Genomic DNA, 20,048 nt, shown 5'->3' on the forward strand with positions numbered 1-20,048 from the left:
TATCATCAATGTCAGTGGTGTTGTGTCTTCAACATCAGTACTGTATCATCAATGTCCGTGTTGTTGTGTCTTCAACGTCAGTGGTGTATCATCATCGTCAGTGGTGGGGTATCATCAACGTCAGTAGTGTATCATCAACGCCTGTGATGTTGTGTCTTCAACGTCAGTGGTATTTTATCATTGTCCTTGCTGTTGTGTCTTCAACATCATTGATGTATCATTAACGTCAGTGGTGGTGTATCATCAACGTCAGTGGTGTATCATCAACGTCATTGGTGTCGTGTCTTCAACGTCAGTCGTATCATCAAAGTCAGTGGTGATTCATCAACGTCAGTGGTGTTGTGTCTTCCAAACGTCAGTGGTGTATCATCAACGTCAGTGGTCTTGTGTCTTCAACGTCAGTGTGGTGTCATCAACGTCAGCGATGGTGTATCATGAACGTCAGTGGTGTATCATGAACAATGTTGCTGGGTCATCAACTGTGTATAAGCTCGTCTCAGTGATCTATCATTTCCACACGCAATCGGCACACACCCTGCACACCCTCCTTCACCCTCCTCTTACCTCAACCCCCCCCCACCCCCACCCCCACCCCACCCCCCCACCCCCACCCCCACCCCCACCCCCCTTTCCCTGCCTTCCCGCCTTCCCACCTTTCCCGCCTTCCCGCATTCCCACCTTTCCCGCCTCTTTCCGCCTCCCCCCTCCCCGGAACCGGAAGTGTCGCCATCTTGGATGCGCACAATCAATCATAGATGCAATCAAGTTGTCAATAACACGCTGTTGGATGTGCTGCCATTCATGCTGAAGTGCATCAAGAAGCGCAGGAAGTGTTTGTGGCTGTTGATTCCTTCTGCGAACGCGTCGATCCAACTCGTCCCACAGATGCTCAATCGGGGATAAATCTTGTGACCGGGCTGGCCAAGGTAATGTCTGGATGTTGTTGTGCTGTAAGAAGTCCTGACAAACACGTGCAATATGCGGTCGAGCGTTGTCCTGCTGGAACTGTCCGCCATGAACGTTGACGCGAGGAAGAACGTAAGGCTGTAGGACCAAGTCTCTATAACGCACACTTGTCAATGCACCTGCCACATGCACGAGAGGCGTCCTACCACCGTGATGAATTCCGGCCCATACCATGACACTCCCGCCGCCAAATGGGACAACCTGCTGCACACAGTTGGGGGCGTAACGTTCTCCCCGACGTCTGTAGACACGTGCGCGCCCATCAGCACGTGTGAGTAGGAAACGGGACTCGTCAGTAAACAGTACATTTCTCCACCTTGCACGTGCCCATCTAACCCTCTGTTGGCACCAAAGCAGACGGTCCGCCAGATGACGTGGGGTCAATACATGACGTCGAACAGGTCTTCGTGCAAAACGTCCAGCCTCCCTCAGTCTGTTGTGTACCGTTTGATCTGACATTCTGCGTACCCCAGGGATCTGTGTGGTTGTAGACGTGCCTGTGGCAGTGCGGTCTCGGAGGTGTCGCAGCCGGATGTATCGATCTTGTGCTTGGGTTGTCACCCTTGGTCTTCCTGACCTTGGTCTGTCGTCAACTCTGTTGGTGTTGTTGTATCGGGTCCACAGTGCGGAGAGTGTCTGTCTGGATACGCCTAAGTGCCTGGCCACTTCTTGCTGAGTTGCTCCAGCTTGTAATCTCCCAATGGCGTTGTTCCGTTGAGCTGCATTCAGTCTTGGCATTCTGTCACCGCCTCTACTGCCGTTATAAGGACTGTATGAACAGCCGTTGATGTGGATTTTTATACCCATTCAGCAGGGGGGCCTGCATGCCTAAATGCAGGATCCTATGCTGCACGTTTTTTTACAGGCGGTTGCGTTTGGATGAAGGTGTAAAATTGATCCCCAAACGCTACGTTTGTGTGCATGTGTTTTCGCGAGTTATAGACACATCATCTTTCTGTTTGACTTATTTGGTTCTCATTTAATGTAATTATTTTAGATATTTGGCAAAAAGTGGTTTTACATCTATGTCAAGTTTCTTTTTTTGAAGAGTATATATCAGAGGAAGCCGGTGGGATCTGCCTCCAGTAACTCCATGTGTAATTAACAGTATTCTTTTCTGGAAACCATTATTCTCTGATTCCAATCCTAACTCGAGATAAAATCCCTCTGAAATTCCCCATGAGGACTTGAAAGTCAGAAAAGTTTCCAGAATTGGTAAAATATGTGAATAACCGTTATATTTGCTGATCTTGATGATAATAATAAAGTCGTTTCTTGTCTTTTTTTTACCCAATGACGTCATTACTTGTTAACTTTGGATTTATGACACTAATATCGGTGCTGACGTCACTTCCGGTTCTGACGTCACTTCCGGTTGTGACGTTCCTTCTGGTTTGTCACACCCTTTATTGGATAATGACGTCTCGGTCTATTTCTACCAAAGACGTCATTTCCTGATTAGGTGACCTTGTACTGTTATTCCCAGTGCTGATATCACTTCCGGTTATGATATCACTTCCGTAGATGACGTCACTTCCGGTCACTGGAGGCAGTTATTAACAGTATATATATAGTATTAGCTACAATCTCTTGTCATCTTCTCCACTGGACGAACTTGTCCCATCTGTTGTCATTTAAAAGGGAGGATGAGGGTCTCCATGATCTTGCCACAGCTTCCGAGGCAGATCTCGATGGAGCCAGATTGGTGCTACCAGGATTACCATACAATCCGTATCCTCCCAACTTGTTGATGACCTTGTCTAGGAGAGACCAAGGTGGGAATGCGTAAGCAAATAGACCCGTCCAGTCCATCGATAGTGCGTCGATCTGGTGAGCTCTTGGGTCGGGGATGATTCAGGCAGGTGGCAAATAGATCAAGGTGAGGTGTGTCCCATAATGTGGTTATCCAAGCAAAGATCTGTGGATGTAAGATCCATTCTGTTGCCACTATTTTCCCCTGGCGAGAAAGGCTGTCTGCAAGTATGTTCAGTTTCCCGGGTATATGTCTCGCTTCCATCCGGCAATTGATGGAGTCTGCCAAGGCAAACAATCCTGTAGTCTCCGTCATTAGGGAGCTGGATCTGGTTCCTCCTTTACATGGATGTAAGCCACTACTGTGGTGTTGTCCGTGGCTATGAGGAAACATGATTGAGATAGACGTATCTTCCATGCTAGGATGGCGTAATAGATGGCTTCATTTCCTTGCACTTGATATGAAGGGTCTTCTCTCGTGTGCCCCAAGATCCCTGTATGGTGAGATCGTCCATATTTTCTCCCCATCCCGCATCTGACACGTCTGTGAATAGATGGTGTTCGGGCGTCGGATAAGTCAGAGGGATGCCGTTCATTATATGTTCTCTGTGGGTCCACCAATGCAGATCTCGTACTAAGTTGTTAGGTAACTGAGTCTTGAATTCTAGGGTCTGGGATCGAGGTGAATTGATCCATGTCAGTAGAGGTCGTAGGATCAGCCGTCCTCTGAAGGTCATATCCTGTAGAGACGTTAAGTTGCCTAGAAGAGACATCCACCACCTCAGTGACTTGCTGGGTTGACTTGCGAGTGATTGAATCATCGTGATAGTCTTGACGAATCGATCCTATAAACTGTTTATTGTGAAAGTTTCTGTGATAATGGAATGTAGACAAAAAAATTTTAGTGACAACAACTTCTTTATTATATTGTAATTGCGACGTTTCAGAAAAGATGCATGCACCGTTGTCAAGCAAATCTGTCTGCTTTGCCATCTGTCAACTTCAAAGAAATGCCTATCAAACAATGCATCACCAGGGATAAAAGTATCAGCTCGTTGGGTTCCAAAGCTTCTGGCACGTGATAAAAAATGCACCAGACACATGTCTCGTGATAATCTAGCTCTGTATGAAGCTGATGCAGACGGGTTCTTGCAACGATTTGCGACTGTGGGTGAAACCTTGGTCCACTACTTCCAAACAACCAAAACAGTGGAAGCATTTGACAACTCCAGCAATCAAAGAAGCCAAAGACAGTCCCATAACCTGAAACAATTATGGCATCCTCCTTCTGGAATGCCAAGGATGTCATCATGGTGGACGCTCTTCTAAATGAGCATATTATGCTGCATTTTTGAGCCAATTACAGGATGAAATTATGACTCAGAGACGTGGGGAGCTGAGAAAATGTGTGCTCTTCCATCAGGACAATGAACCATGGCTTTAATTGACGTGTGTGAGCACCCACCTTACACTCCAGATCTGAGTCTGTCAGACTTCCATCTTTTCCCAAATATGAAGAAAGCTCCAGCTGGAACTCATTTCGACTCGAACGATGACGTCATAGAAAGGACTTCTGAGAAACTGGGGGAAAAATCCCTCCAACACCACTGGCAAACATGTACCATTTCAGAATATCTTTATTTTATTTTGATATCTTTAGGTCAAGTCTTTCCATGCCAGCTTCAGAACGCAGCGGTCAGTATCTATTCAGAGGCGAAATATACACATGTAACTGGATACATTAAAGCAAACTGAATCTATCATTCTGTATTTAGTAAGTTAGATATAATAAGGCAAATAAAAAGACATTTACCTCATTCTGTCGACAACAGGTGAAATGCTCCAGTGTTAACAGATATGCCCCTGTCACTCCTCGCTCAATACTTATCAGTAACTACCCGTACGGTGATATTGGATTTCAGCCCACCAGGGAGCGGCATGGTGCATTGACTCCCGATAGTTCTGTATGGTATGATATGACCTGACATTGCCTGTATTTATCTACACAAATTGATTAATGTTCAGCTGATCGTGAGGTAACATATACTGAACAACAAAAGTTCCTGTGACATTGAATATGATTTAATGCAAAGTTATGTTTTTTTACCAAATCTGAAACAGTTTCGGTTTGCAACAGATAAAAGACTTCTGTAAGTGTTCAAATGGTTTAATTTGCCATACTGACTTCAGAAAATGCGTGATTTCATAAAAAAAACCATGAACATGCCAAATTTACAAATGGATAGCGTGTGTGTCTACCTCTGGTTGCGATGCAGGCAACACATCTTCGTCTCACTGAATGGACCAGGCGTCGCACAAAGTCCTGTGGGATATCTGTCCATATCTGCTGGAGCATGTTTCGAAGTTCCTGGAGTGTCTGTGGAACACGTGGTTGACGTCGAAGGCGCCGATCCATCTCATCCCACATGTGCTCGATTGGTGAGAGATCAGGCAAGCGAGCCGGCCAGGGGATGACATTCACGTTGTTTTATTGAAGGGAATCCTGAACAAGTCGAGCAATATGAGGACGGGCGTTGTCATGTTGAAAGGTAATGACTGGGCCATGACGACGCAAAAACAGTAGAACAACATGGCCGATGATCTCGTCGCGGTAGCGCTATCCATTGAGATTTCCCTCTACCACTATCAAACGGGTCCTCTTTCTTGCTGTAATTCCACCCCATACCATAACGCTGCCGCCCCCGAACCGATCTTCTTCCATGACACAATGATTTACGTAACGTTCAACTCGACGCCGGTACATTCGAATCCGTCCATCGCTGTGGCTGAGGTGAAAACGAGACTCGTCAGTGAATAGAACTTGTCCCCACTGCATGGCCGTTCAGCGTAGACGCTGTCTGCACCACTGTAGACGTGCTTGACGGTGGTTTCCTGTCAAAATGTCTGGCGACAATCCCTGCACATCTGGGGCGGCGACGCACGGTTTGTGAAGATATTCGTCGAAGGCCAGGGATTCTTCTTGCAGTCACTGTGGCTGGCTGGAATCGATTTCGTAGGTGTGTTGTTCGAATCCAGTTGTCTTATCGATTATTGGTTACGCGTGGCCTGCCACTCCGAGGATGGTCTCTGACTGCATTCGTCTGTTGCCAACGTTGCCATAAACACCAAATGGTGTTTCTGAGGACGTTAAATTGTCTTGCAACATCACGTTGCCTCGATCCTGCTTCAAGCATACCAATGGCTCGCAGACGCTAATTTTCGGACAGGCATGGCATTTCGTAATGTTGAATAATTGCGTAATTTTGTTGTTTGAATACACTTAAATATTGGTGTCACTGGAACTTTTGTTGTTGAGTATAGTACAACAGTCCGTGCGTTACCAGGACATTGTCAGCAGTGTTTGAAATATAAAACAAAAAATACCAAGCTGCCACAAGGACCCACAGACTTTAGGGGCTAAACTCTTCAGGTTCCTAATACAAAAAAAACCTACATCTTGTTGTGACAAACAAGTTGACACGCAAATTTACTGCAGGTTATAAGGATCCATACAGATTTGAAAATACGGGCACGACGCCAGATCTACCTGTCACGGGCCTACGGACGGAGTTGTGTTTCGAACATTGAATTTCTAAGTGGACATTACCAATCAAGAAATTACATTAATGAGTCTTTTAAACACTTTCCAATTCACTTGTCTGTGTAAAATCGTATCCATGATATTGTGCACTACCTCCTGTGAAAAACTTCGCCTCGCGTTTGAATACATTTCTTTCGTTTACACTCCAACAGGATCACGCAGGCCTAGCATCTCCAGAATCTGATACTGTTATATCGGCTGGTTTGGATCTTTTATTGATCTGCCTTTAAACGTCTCTTCTCTATGACAGCCGTTGAATAATAGCATAATGTGTGCTGTGAATATGGTTTTACGCCGCTTTTAGCAATATTCTAGCAATATCAAGGCGGGGGACACCAGAAATGGGCTTCAGACATTGTACCCATGTCGGGAATCGAACCCGGGTCTTCGGCGTGCGGCGTGACGAGCGAACGCTTTAACCACTAGGCTATCCGACCTACCCCCCGTTGGTACAGTTCTCGATTAAAATTTTGAAAACTGAATCAACGAACATTCCGGAATGTCTGATATATGGTTGTGATTGTATGACAGTACTTCCCATGTACTGTGCAACGCCTCCTCCGTTCAAATGTTTGACCCACGGAAGCGAGAAATAGACGATAATTTGACGGAATCAGTCGTACGGGCCGTAACAGTCGTTCGGAATACCCCGTTCTAACGCTTTCGAGGTTGCATGATGAGAAAACACATTCCAACTGTCACTTTCATGATCTGGTAACGACGCTTTGATTGGTTGGATGAAAGGTCCTTCTGACGTGACCCGTAATGGGATGTCCTCAGATCTTTGTTTTGCGATAGCAAATGAGATTTTAATGAGATTAAGATCTGTGACATTGTGTTTCCTTTGCAAAACAGGAAAATAAGAAGGGGCAATGTTAATCCTATATCATAGTAACAATATGTGTTCTTGCAACCTTTTCAACCAGTAATTCCGAGCAGATTTGCTTGTTGTTGGAGACATGGTGAATTGGCAACAATGGGCATCTGAAAGGTGAACTTTGAACGGTGACTACATAGGTAGATAAACTCAGAACTGGGGTCTAACTTCGTGGGTGGGAGATGTGTCACAATCTGCTGATCAAGGGGCAAGCTTCTGACGCCCCTGAACTTTCTTTTCTGATAACACCATGGCACGTGCTACTCATCAAAACTGAGTTGGCTCAACAAAAGTCTTTGGGCGCAATCTGATAAAATAAGGTAGTGGTATCTTTACTACATCAAACCAATTATTTACCAACTATTTTCTAGAATTGCTGATGAGTTAATTATTTGAACATGTGTCGATTCCATCCACAAGATTGCTATGGCTTTTTTAAAATCAAGGGTATCACAGGCACTCATCATTTTAGGTTATATGAAACTTGAGAAGTGAAGCAAATTTAGAGATTTTTTATCCTGATATATTTTAATGGGTTTTTTAAAAGATATTTAGTAGTATATATTTAGTTTTCTTTCATCTAAATATCACCAACTGCACTCCCAACTGCTAACCTTGACTTGAAAACCCTAATGTTATTATAACATCACAATCAAATATATTTGAAATTAATTTTGTAATCTACGACTAGTTTTGTATGGACTTGGGACAATATATTTTTTCGATTCAATCGCAGAGTCAGAGAGAAGCAAAGTCGCCCTTTAATGTACCTGTTGACCGAAATCCAAGTGGCTATGATAATCAAACCTGTTTTAGTCCCCATTAACCTGCATTCTGTTCACCTGCAAGATAAATGTTTCATATAATCTTCAAAATTATTTTATATATTCATTTTCGCATCGGATATTGATTTGAAGGATTCAATTAATATTATTACAAATAAAATATAAACGGCAGTTGTATTGAGCCTTTAAGAATCTAAAACCCTGTTTTCCTCTATATAAGATTGATGGGCGGTGTTAAGCAATATTAACACACTCTCTCCTTTACAAAACAGCTGAATGAGAAAAATTCCCAAATTATAATGTAATAAAGCAAGTGGTTGAGAAAAGGGTGTGAGTGGATTAAGTACGAAAGGACAAAAACGATGATACTCCGTTATCACGTTACGATTTCAGTTTAAGATAAAAGAAACATTTTTTTATATGTACGACACTTACAAAAATAATTGTAAATTTCCTGCAATTTTATTTCGCTGATTTTAGAATGACTAGATTTGTAGGTTATTGACAATAAATCGCTATAAAGCAAACTGAAATTAATCCATGGTGTCTTATTTGCACAAACGAGTGTCGTAATGTTGCCCTTTTTGATTAAGGTGATGGTATGACAACGGACGACACTACGACGTGACTGCATGACGAAACAACGTTGCGCGAAGATACCACAGAGCGATGTTACTCAAACATACGACAAAGATACTCAGTGGCATGACAGAACATACAACACAGCGATGTCAGATCCTCAATGGCATGACAGAACATACAACACAGCGATGTCACTCAAACATACGACAAAGATACTCAGTGGCATGACAGAACATACAACACAGCGATGTCAGATCCTCAATGACATGACAGAACATACAACACAGCGATGTAACTCAAACATACGACAAAGATACTCAGTGGCATGACACAACATACAACACAGCGATGTCAGATCCTCAATGACATGACAGAACATACAACACAGCGATGTCACTCAAACATACAACAAAGATACTCAATGGCATGACAGAACATACAACACAGCGATGTCACTCAAACATACGACACAGATACTCAATTGCATGACAGAACATACAACAGAGCGATGTCACTCAAACATACAACACAGATACTCAATTGCATGACAGAACATACAACACAGCGATGTCACTCAAACATACGACACAGATACTCAGTGGCCGACAGAACATACAACTGAGCGATGTCACTCAAACATACGACACAGATACTCAGTGGCACGACAGAACATACAACAGAGCGATGTCACTCAAACATACGACACAGATACTCAGTGGCCGACAGAACATACAACTGAGCGATGTCACTCAAACATACGACACAGATACTCAGTGGCCGACAGAACATACAACTGAGCGATGTCACTCAAACATACGACACAGATACTCAGTGGCCGACAGAACATACAACTGAGCGATGTCACTCAAACATACGACACAGATACTCAGTGGCATGACAGAACATACAACTGAGCGATGTTACTCAAACATACGACAAAGATACTCAGTGGCATGACAGAACATACAACTGAGCGATGTCACTCAATCATACGACACAGATACTCAGTGGCACGACAGAACATACAACTGAGCGATGTTACTCAAACATACGACAAGGATATTCAGTGCCATGACAGAACATACAACTGAGCGATGTTACTCAGACATACGACAAGGATATTCAGTGCCATGACAGAACATACAACAGAGCGATGTCACTCAAACATACGACACAGATACTCAATGGCACAACAGAACATACAACTGAGCGATGTCACTCAAACATACAACAAAGATACTCAATGGCATGACAGAACATACAACAGAGCGATGTCACTCAAACATACGACAAATATACTCAGGGGCATGACAGAACATACAACAGAGCGGTGTCACTCAAACATACAACAAAGATACTCAATGGCATGACAGAACATACAACTGAGCGATGTCACTCAAACATACGACACAGATACTCAGTGGCATGACAGAACATACAACAGAGCGATGTCACTCAAACATACAACAAAGATACTCAATGGCACGACAGAACATACAACAGAGCGATGTTACTCAAACATACGACACAGATACTCAGTGGCATGACAGAACATACAACAGAGCGATGTCACTCAAACATACGACACAGATACTCAGTGGCATGACAGAACATACAACAGCGATGTCACTTAAACATACGACACAGATACTCAGTGGCATGACAGAACATACAACAGCGATGTCACTTAAACATACGACACAGATACTGAGTGGCATGACAGAACATACAACAGAGCGATGTTACTCAAACATACGACACAGATACTCAATGGCATGACAGAACATACAACAGAGCGATGTTACTCAAACATACGACACAGATACTCAGTGGCATGACAGAACATACAACTGAGCGATGTCCCTCAAACATACGACACAGATACTCAATGGCATGACAGAACATACAACAGAGCGATGTTACTCAAACATACGACACAGATACTCAGTGGCATGACAGAACATACAACTGAGCGATGTCCCTCAAACATACGACACAGATACTCAATTGCATGACAGAACATACAACACAGCGATGTTACTCAAACATACGACACAGATACTCAATGGCACAACAGAACATACAACTGAGCGATGTTACTCAAACATACGACAAAGATACTCAATGCCATGACAGAACATACAACTGAGCGATGTCACTCAAACATACGACACAGATACTCAATGGCACAACAGAACATACAACAGAGCGATGTCACTCAAACATACAACAAAGATACTCAATGGCATGACAGAACATACAACAGAGCGATGTCGCTCAAACATACGACACAGATACTCAATGGCATGACAGAACATACAACAGAGCGATGTCACTCAAACATACGACAAAGATACTCAGTGGCATGACAGAACATACAACAGAGCGATGTTACTCAAACATACGACACAGATACTCAGTGGCACGACAGAACATACAACAGCGACGTTACTCAAACATACGACAAAGATACTCAGTGGCATGACAGAACATACAACAGAGCGATGTCACTCAAACATACGACAAAGATACTCAGTGGCATGACAGAACATACAACTGAGCGATGTTACTCAAACATACGACAAAGATACTCAATGCCATGACAGAACATACAACTGAGCGATGTCACTCAAACATACGACACAGATACTCAATGGCACAACAGAACATACAACAGAGCGATGTCACTCAAACATACAACAAAGATACTCAATGGCATGACAGAACATACAACAGAGCGATGTCGCTCAAACATACGACACAGATACTCAATGGCATGACAGAACATACAACAGAGCGATGTCACTCAAACATACGACAAAGATACTCAGTGGCATGACAGAACATACAACAGAGCGATGTTACTCAAACATACGACACAGATACTCAGTGGCACGACAGAACATACAACAGCGATGTTACTCAAACATACGACAAAGATACTCAGTGGCATGACAGAACATACAACTGAGCGATGTCACTCAAACATACGACAAAGATACTCAGTGGCATGACAGAACATACAACAGAGCGATGTTACTCAAACATACGACACAGATACTCAGTGGCATGACAGAACATACAACAGAGCGATGTCACTCAAACATACGACACAGATACTCAGTGGCATGACAGAACATACAACAGAGCGATGTCACTCAAACATACGACACAGATACTGAGTGGCATGACAGAACATACAACAGAGCGATGTTACTCAAACATACGACACAGATACTCAGTGGCATGACAGAACATACAACAGAGCGATGTCACTCAAACATACGACACAGATACTCAGTGGCACGACAGAACATACAACAGCGATGTTACTCAAACAAAGGACACAGATACTGAGTGGCATGACAGAGCATACAACAGAGCGATGTCACTCAAACATACGACACAGATACTGAGTGGCATGACAGAACATACAACAGAGCGATGTTACTCAAACATACGACACAGATACTCAGTGGCACGACAGAACATACAACAGCGATGTTACTCAAACAAAGGACACAGATACTGAGTGGCATGACAGAGCATACAACAGAGCGATGTCACTCAAACATACGACAAAGATACTCAGTGGCATGACAGAACATACAACAGAGCGATGTCACTCAAACATACGACACAGATACTGAGTGGCATGACAGAACATACAACAGAGCGATGTTACTCAAACATACGACACAGATACTCAGTGGCATGACAGAACGTCATGGCACGAAGAAAGAGCGACGCGACGCGATGCGAAATTAACACAGATACGACAAAGCGATGCCACGGCACGACTACACATTATGATGTAATATTTACTACGTGAGGTTGTGCTGTAGCGTTTTGGCGCATATCATATTTTCTTTTTTATAAGTAGTCTCCCTTTGATCCTTAACATCAGCGTGCATCAACATACCGTTAGTCGCCTCTTATGACAAGCGTGGGTTGCTGAAGACCTATTCTAACCCAGAATTTCACGAGTCTCTCAAAGCATGACATCTGAAAACTTATGAATATAAACAAGCGTCTTCTTGAATCTTTACCAATATGGCTGCATATTGCGGCAAAAATGCTGATGCGGCATTAAACAATAATCACTCATTCATTACCAATAGTTTAGAATGAATGTTTCCAACATAAGTTCTGTACATGCATTGTATAAAGTGTGGCGATATGACAAAGATGTCTTCGTTCGTTAACAGTGTTTAATCACTGTAAGTGTAGCTGTGTACAAGAGTGTGCCTGCCAGCAGCATCCTCGTGAGAGTTATCTCCCCTATCCTGGCTGAGGCCCATTTAAGGATGGGGCCCATTTAGGGTTTAGCTAATACCACTTCACGCATGTGACTAAAACAAACATACTTTTATGTTCATGTTTGAATTTGAAACTGACCAAGGAAAAGACATTTCACTCATGAATTGACACATTATTACAGGGATGACAACTGGTGTTCTGTTCTTAGCACTAAAATGATCTAACTCCATTACTTTAAGATAGACTTACGACAATAGTAGAGATAAGATCGCTCTGTGGAATTGGGTCATGCTCTACTGAATGTCGACCTTGCAATAAGTTGGCACAGAGTAGAATTCTGACCATATGGAATACCATAAGTGGGCAAAAATATAAATCATTAATTCTTTTCCTGGATAAATCCTGACGTGTTGAATTCCCTGGGTTGCTACCATGCCTAACGGATGCACCTGTGCACAAGGGGCGCGTTGCAAGCCACGAATCGCTTAGATGAAGCAAAGTAATTGCTCATCCTTGGGTCTGCAACAGTTCGAAGCCCTTGCACACTCTTTCAAAATGGCGGCACAACTTCCGCTTGGTTGCCAAGCCCTAATGAAGAACTTAATAGAAGGGGGCTCGATGACTAGCCGAGGCATTTATGACAACTTTGTAGATGTGCAGCAGACTGAGGATTGAGCGACGATGGCTGCCTTCGCTAATTTCCCTGTTGATTCAATCAAGAATTTCTTGTTCCGCTGTCAAACCCAGCCGCCATTTTGGTTTGAGAGCGAAGCGACCTCAAGCAGCGATTGATGCGCTTGCAAGCGGCTGAAAGTTAGCTCACCGTTGTAAGGCAACTGGAGCTTTGCAATGCACCCCTGGCAAATATGAGATTCTAACCCACGATCCCAGGATTCTGGCTCACCAAAGGGATGCAACTCTGGTAAGCGGTCTACTGGTTTCTCTGAGCCGGCAATGAATCTTAATACAGTTGTCTGGTAATAAAATATCAGTACACAGAACACAAATGATTGTTTTCACAGTTTATTTCCACCATCTACACAGTACAAATATTGATTCTGTTGATTTACATCAGTGCAGTTCTGTGACTCATCATTACTGGATGACCATGTGACCTCAAAATGCACCCTACTGTGAGTGAGTATTCCAGTTATATCGCGGCGTGTCAGCTTTATGTGGGAGGAAAGCCCAAAGTTATGCAGGTCTCAGACGTTTACCACTTCTGTGAAACCCATGAGCACGTAAACCCATTTTCACCTCTCACCCCCATGAGCACGGATATAGTGCTGACAAACCTAGAAACATAATTGGGGCGAAATAGGATTCGAACCCACAATCATAGGTTCCTGGAGTGCCAAAGGGACACACCTCTGCACAGCGAATAGCGGCGCCTCAGACGACTGCCCCCCCCCACCCCCACCAAACTGTAATGGCATACACTCCTTCACTCTGCCTGAAGCAAACTGTTTCTTGAAGCCCTTGTTTCTGCAGCTCCTTATCCTTATCCTTAACGATGTGAACTCAAAACCAATGGACATGCATCAACACCTATCAAGTATTTTGGATGGGAGAAACTTGGCCTCATTGAAGGGTCTTGTTTATACTGGAAGTGGGAAACCTGCATTTATTTCCTGTGTCTAAACAAAACCTGTGCATGTGTAAGCAGATTTCAAATATGTGCTGGTGAAAGTGAGTGAGTGAGTTGGGGCTAACACCACTTTCAACAGTATTCCAGTTATATATCACGGAGTGTCAGTTTAATGTTGGAGGAAAGCCCAAAGGGATGCAGGTCTTTAATGTTTACCATTTCGGTGAAACCCACGAGCACCTATGGTGCTGACAAACCTAGACACATAATCGGAGGAAATGTGGTTCAAAGCCATGAACATTAGTGTCTGGCTGCCCAAGGGATGCAACTCTGCACAAGAGATGACCTACAAGCCATGTGACAATTTCTTGTACACTTTTCTTGTACACTTTTTATCCAGGTGAGCTAAACATGCAAAAGGTGGACATAGATTTTTTATTCTACCATGATAGGGTGGAATCCTCCAAAATATCATCTTCGCTATGCAAAGTTCAGTAACATAGCTGCTGCCAGAATCTGCTGTGATAGCCAAGATTATTATTCTTGGTTGTCAGCACAACGCCATGGGTTCCACCAAACAGAGGTAGATACGCTTGGCCATATCCATGTAATACACACCTCATTTTGGACTTGTGGTTTTGGAGAGAAAAGATTTATCCCACAAAAGTCTCAAACTAACAGACTAGTGGCTGTGTCCATCCCAGGCAGTGGTAAACATCTACGGCTTGCCTTACTTCGGGCTTCCCTCCCACAATAGACACAACATGCACTGATAAAACAGAAATACTGCTGAAGGCAGAGTTAAACCCAACTCACTCACTAACCCAATGTCTACCATCTTTTGAGTGAGACATTGTGTAAAAACAGACATAAAGAAACGATGTAAACAGACATACCAAACATACCATTCATAATACCAACAAAAGCCACTTTTACAGAACAATCTGACGTATTCACTCACAGGCAAGTTGAACAGGTCCAGTATATACATGACAGTGTACAGAAAGTCTCAACCTGCCAGACTACTTCACCTGTGCAGGTTGGAGGTGGGGATGGAGGGGAGGGAGCAGCTTCTGTAGCATCATCTCCAGTTACTTAACGAAGGCCACACATTTTTATTTCTCATTTCACACGCCTGCCACCCCTCCTGAAAAGCAGCCGGTCTAAGAAATAAATTAAACATAAAATATTTATTTATATTATGTATTCCGCTAATAATACCGTATTCGACGTAATAAGCATCCCGCTCTAATAAGCACCCACGGCAATATTTGCTAATATATTGGCTAGTGAACAATCCCAATTAGCAACCCCTCGATTGATTAATGTACACAAGACTTATTTATTCGCGTATAATACGCACTCGTGTTATATGCACCGTTAATTATGGGCAATTAAATTCTGGAACAATAAATCTGTCGTATATAAACATTTCAGGCTGTCAGCATGAACCACGAAATTTATCCTTCAACTGTTTTTTTTCAACAAAATAATAACCTAATAAGAGCCCTCATTTTTCTAATTTTGAGAGCGCCCTCGGCACTTATTACGTCGAATACGGTATAGACAATATACAATATATAATGATTAATATAAATCCCCTGTCTACATCACTATCAGTGATTGATGAGGCCACCTGCAGTTTTAACTCCATGACAGAATGACTCACAAAGAGAGAAAGAAATGTTTATTTTCATTTCGACAGACCTTGTGTGGAAAAGCTGGAATAAATCCTTGAAACATAGAAATAAAAAATTGTGGCCAAAGTTAAATGTCAGAACTTCAGGGGGTTGTGTACACACCATTCCTCCATCACCACTGAAAACATACCGTATTCGACTTTGTAAGCGCCCAGGGCGCTCTCAAAATTAGAAATAGGGGGCTCTTATTAGAATATTATTTTGGTGAAAAAGACAAAGTTGAAAGATAAATTTTGTGGTTTATGCTGACAGCCTGAAATGTTTATATACGAGAGATATTTTTTTCCAGAATTTAAATTCCCATAATTATAGGTGCATAAAACACACGAGTGCGTATTATACGCGAATAAATAAATCTTGTGTACATTGATCAATCAGAAGGGGTGCTAATTTGTATTGTTCACCAGTCAATATATTAGCAAATATCGCCGTGGGCGCTTATTAGAGCAGGGCGCTTATTACGTCGAATACGGTATAGCATTCGTGACCAACTCGTGTTATTCTGGAGAATGCTGAATAACTTCTTGCAGGTTAGGGAAAGTGGCGAGTGGCGACGAATGTACATATAGTACTATGCAGTGTAGTCAAGGGATATACATGGTCACCAAGTCTCCAGTCGACAGGGACTAGTTGTTTTCTACAAACATCTAGCTATTTTACATAAACAACTAGTTTGAAATGTGCTGTAGACTACTTATGACTAATGGCATTTCTCCTGGTAGTAATTTTGCATTTCTTTTTCTCATTTAGCAACTGAAATCAGGCCATTTATACCTCACTGAACTGAAATGAGTCCTTGAGTGCAGGAACTTTATGCAAGGCCTACCATTGCCTGGCATAACAACAATGTGTAGAGCAGATAACACAAGGCCATGCCACATGCCACACATGTAGTCAAGCAGGAAACAGCATGCGGTTCGTGGGATGTAAACTGAGTGCTCGTTAGTCCTCACATGGCTGGCTTCCCCTCACTGGAACCTAGGTGCAGCTTGATTTGTCATTTAAATAGGCGATTGCACAATGATTGAACAAGAAACGTTTGTTTAATGCCATTTTGAACAGTACATCAGTCATATCGGGGGTGGGGGGTGGGTTGGTGTCTATAAAAAAAATATTTATTTTTTTTCTCATAAAATAACATAAAATAATAAAAAATATTTAAAAAAATAATAAAAACATAATTTGAAACTGATTTTTATAAAAACATTTTAAAAATGAATAAAAGAAAAGAAAAGAAAAGAAAAGTAAACTAAAGTATACTAAACTAAACTAAACTAAACTAAACTAAACTAAACTAAACTAAACTAAATTAAATTAAATAAATAGATTCTGTTATATCAGGGAATATCAGCCAAATGTGGGAGGAAAGCCCAAATTGATGCAGGTTTTAGACATTTACCACTCAACATCTGCGGAGTATACCAGTCATAATACGGTATATGTATGGGTAATGTAGGAAGGTGTCCACACAAACCTGTGAAACATTGACCAGGGTTACTCTAACAGATCCAACCAACTCAATTCGCAACTAATGGAAAATTGTTTATCAACTAGTCCTCATCATCAACATTTTAAAGCATTCACACGCTACTTAATACTGACTGACTTAAGACATTTCTATTCTACTTCACATGTAATATCACATTGTTCGTCATTAACACTCACAATTGGAAGCTTGTCGACACATCCCTTAAATGTTACTTGGAATTAATGAATACTATTTTGAACTTTCTACTAATCCTGACACATCAATAAACTAGTGTAGTCCTTACAAACATAGGAAACATAGGAAACATAGGAAACAAAGGAAACACTTCACATCCAACTGACCCAAGTCAATGACGGCCCTTTAGTATTGCTTGGTTTACAGGTGTTTTCGAAAGCATGGTCTCTGAGGTAGAAAAGATACAAACGTACTGGTGAAATCTGCTCTTTGAGGTATTTCTGTGAATGACAAGAGTTATCTCCCTTCCCATATTAATCCACCAAGCTCCTCACAGCGACAGCCCGTTTGCAGAAATTTTGAGTTAGAGGGCGATTTTCAAGATTCTTGTAATGGCCACGCCCAGCCTTGTGGCAGCGATGTTACCGAGAGTGTAACGAAGGTGTCATGCGCTGGGAAGGAGCTTGATTAATCCACCACTTGCCATGACAAAAACTGAATATTTATTTTTATATTCCACAATTTGTAAACAATTGTTCCTCATATCCATATACCAAGCAATATATGCCTTACAAGATGGAGACCGGGAGCAGCCAGTATTAATGTATAATTCTGATTGGGTAGGTTTTCCATTCTTTATGTCACTCAATATCCCGGAACCCCACTCTGTCATCTGGAAGCTGATCCATGATAAGGATAAACCAGCTTCAAATAAGTAATTTACCATGCTGGCTCTTCCCAATCTAACACGACTCCATGCCACAAGAAATACCAGCCAAAACACCTACCATATTCGTCATAATAGGCACCCCCGTTTACTAAGAAAAGAGACAAAGGAAGGCACTTATTAAAACCATACACAAGTTAATTTTGTTTTCAGAGATCGAGCCGCAGTAAACAAACAGTTCAAACATCAATGCAGTTTAAATAAATCTACAATAGAAACTAGGCAATCATATATCCATTCTGAGCTGCTGTTAATAATAAAAAATCTGCCATATACACAAGAAATACACTGTCATGTTAAGTTTCAGTGAGTGAGTGAGTGAGTTTGGTTTTTACGCCGCTTTTAGCAATATACCAGCAATATCACGGCGGGGGACACCAGAAATGGGCTTCACACATTGTACCCATGTCGGGATTTGAACCCGGGTCTTCGGCGTGACGAGCGAACGCTTTAACCACTAGGCTACCCGACCGCCCCGTTAAGTTTCAGTCTTGGTAGGGGTGCTTATAACGATTACGCTTATAAACTGTAGTTACCTACAGAGTGGTCGAGAAGTTGTTCAGGCGGGGTTTATAGGAGCAGAGGGGTTGTACAGCGAATACAGACACACAATAACAACTACAGGTACCGGTACAGTAATTGACATGGGTGCTCCCCTACACAAGTAATGAACTGAAACAGTAGGGATTAAACAGTGGACCAACTTCGCACTCGCCTAGAAGTTGATCGTTGCTTTGTCTTGTTTGTACACAAATATAAAAAACTATGAATAAACAGGAATGAACTATGAAATAAACTGCTCCCATCTTTGATCAAGTTGTCCTTCATAATAGGTGAGTCCATTTACGAAACTTACACAACCGACATTGGATCAGCTTTGGCATGTAGTGCAAATAGCAGGACCCCTCTTGAGTATACAGACCATTATCAAAGGGTTGTCACCGTGGTCACACTACAAGTCTCAATATGATATGTATCAGGATATGTTCTTGACGATATGATATGTATGGCAATACTGTCTTAATGATATGATATGAACCACAATGCGTGTTCGCGTGTTTGATGGTGATCCACAACGTAAGCTGGTGACATATTTTCACGTATAGTTATAACGTAAGGACAATGCAACATAACCTTAGAAATCTGTCATCCATGAATAAGTCAAACTGTTTCAGTCTGTTACCTATCTGACATGCAGGTTATCAAAATATATGTACTTACAGATTGAGAATGAATCGCGTCTTCCAGTATTCGAAAAAAAGAATGAAAGTCAAAGGGGCCTTTTCTTAACCCCAATGTAAAAATGAGAGTTTTAGGGGATCACTAGATTACAGCAAAAAAACTCTAGGACCCCTTAATTTCAAACTCTTGTATCATAATGTTGATTTCACATACACAATATAGTGGTATATCAGTCAATGAAATCAGTTTTACACGTAGAAAGCTTATTGTTTTAACCAAATAACTTGTGTTAATGTTTATATCTGTACACAATGGAGCCAAGGATTCACTTTCACTCCTAATCTGGACAAGCAAAGTGAAAAAAT

The sequence above is a fragment of the Haliotis rufescens genome, unplaced genomic scaffold (genome assembly GCF_023055435.1).
Source record: "Haliotis rufescens isolate VD_foot unplaced genomic scaffold, xgHalRufe1.0.p SCAF_7, whole genome shotgun sequence".
Taxonomy (NCBI): Eukaryota; Metazoa; Mollusca; class Gastropoda; order Lepetellida; family Haliotidae; genus Haliotis; species Haliotis rufescens.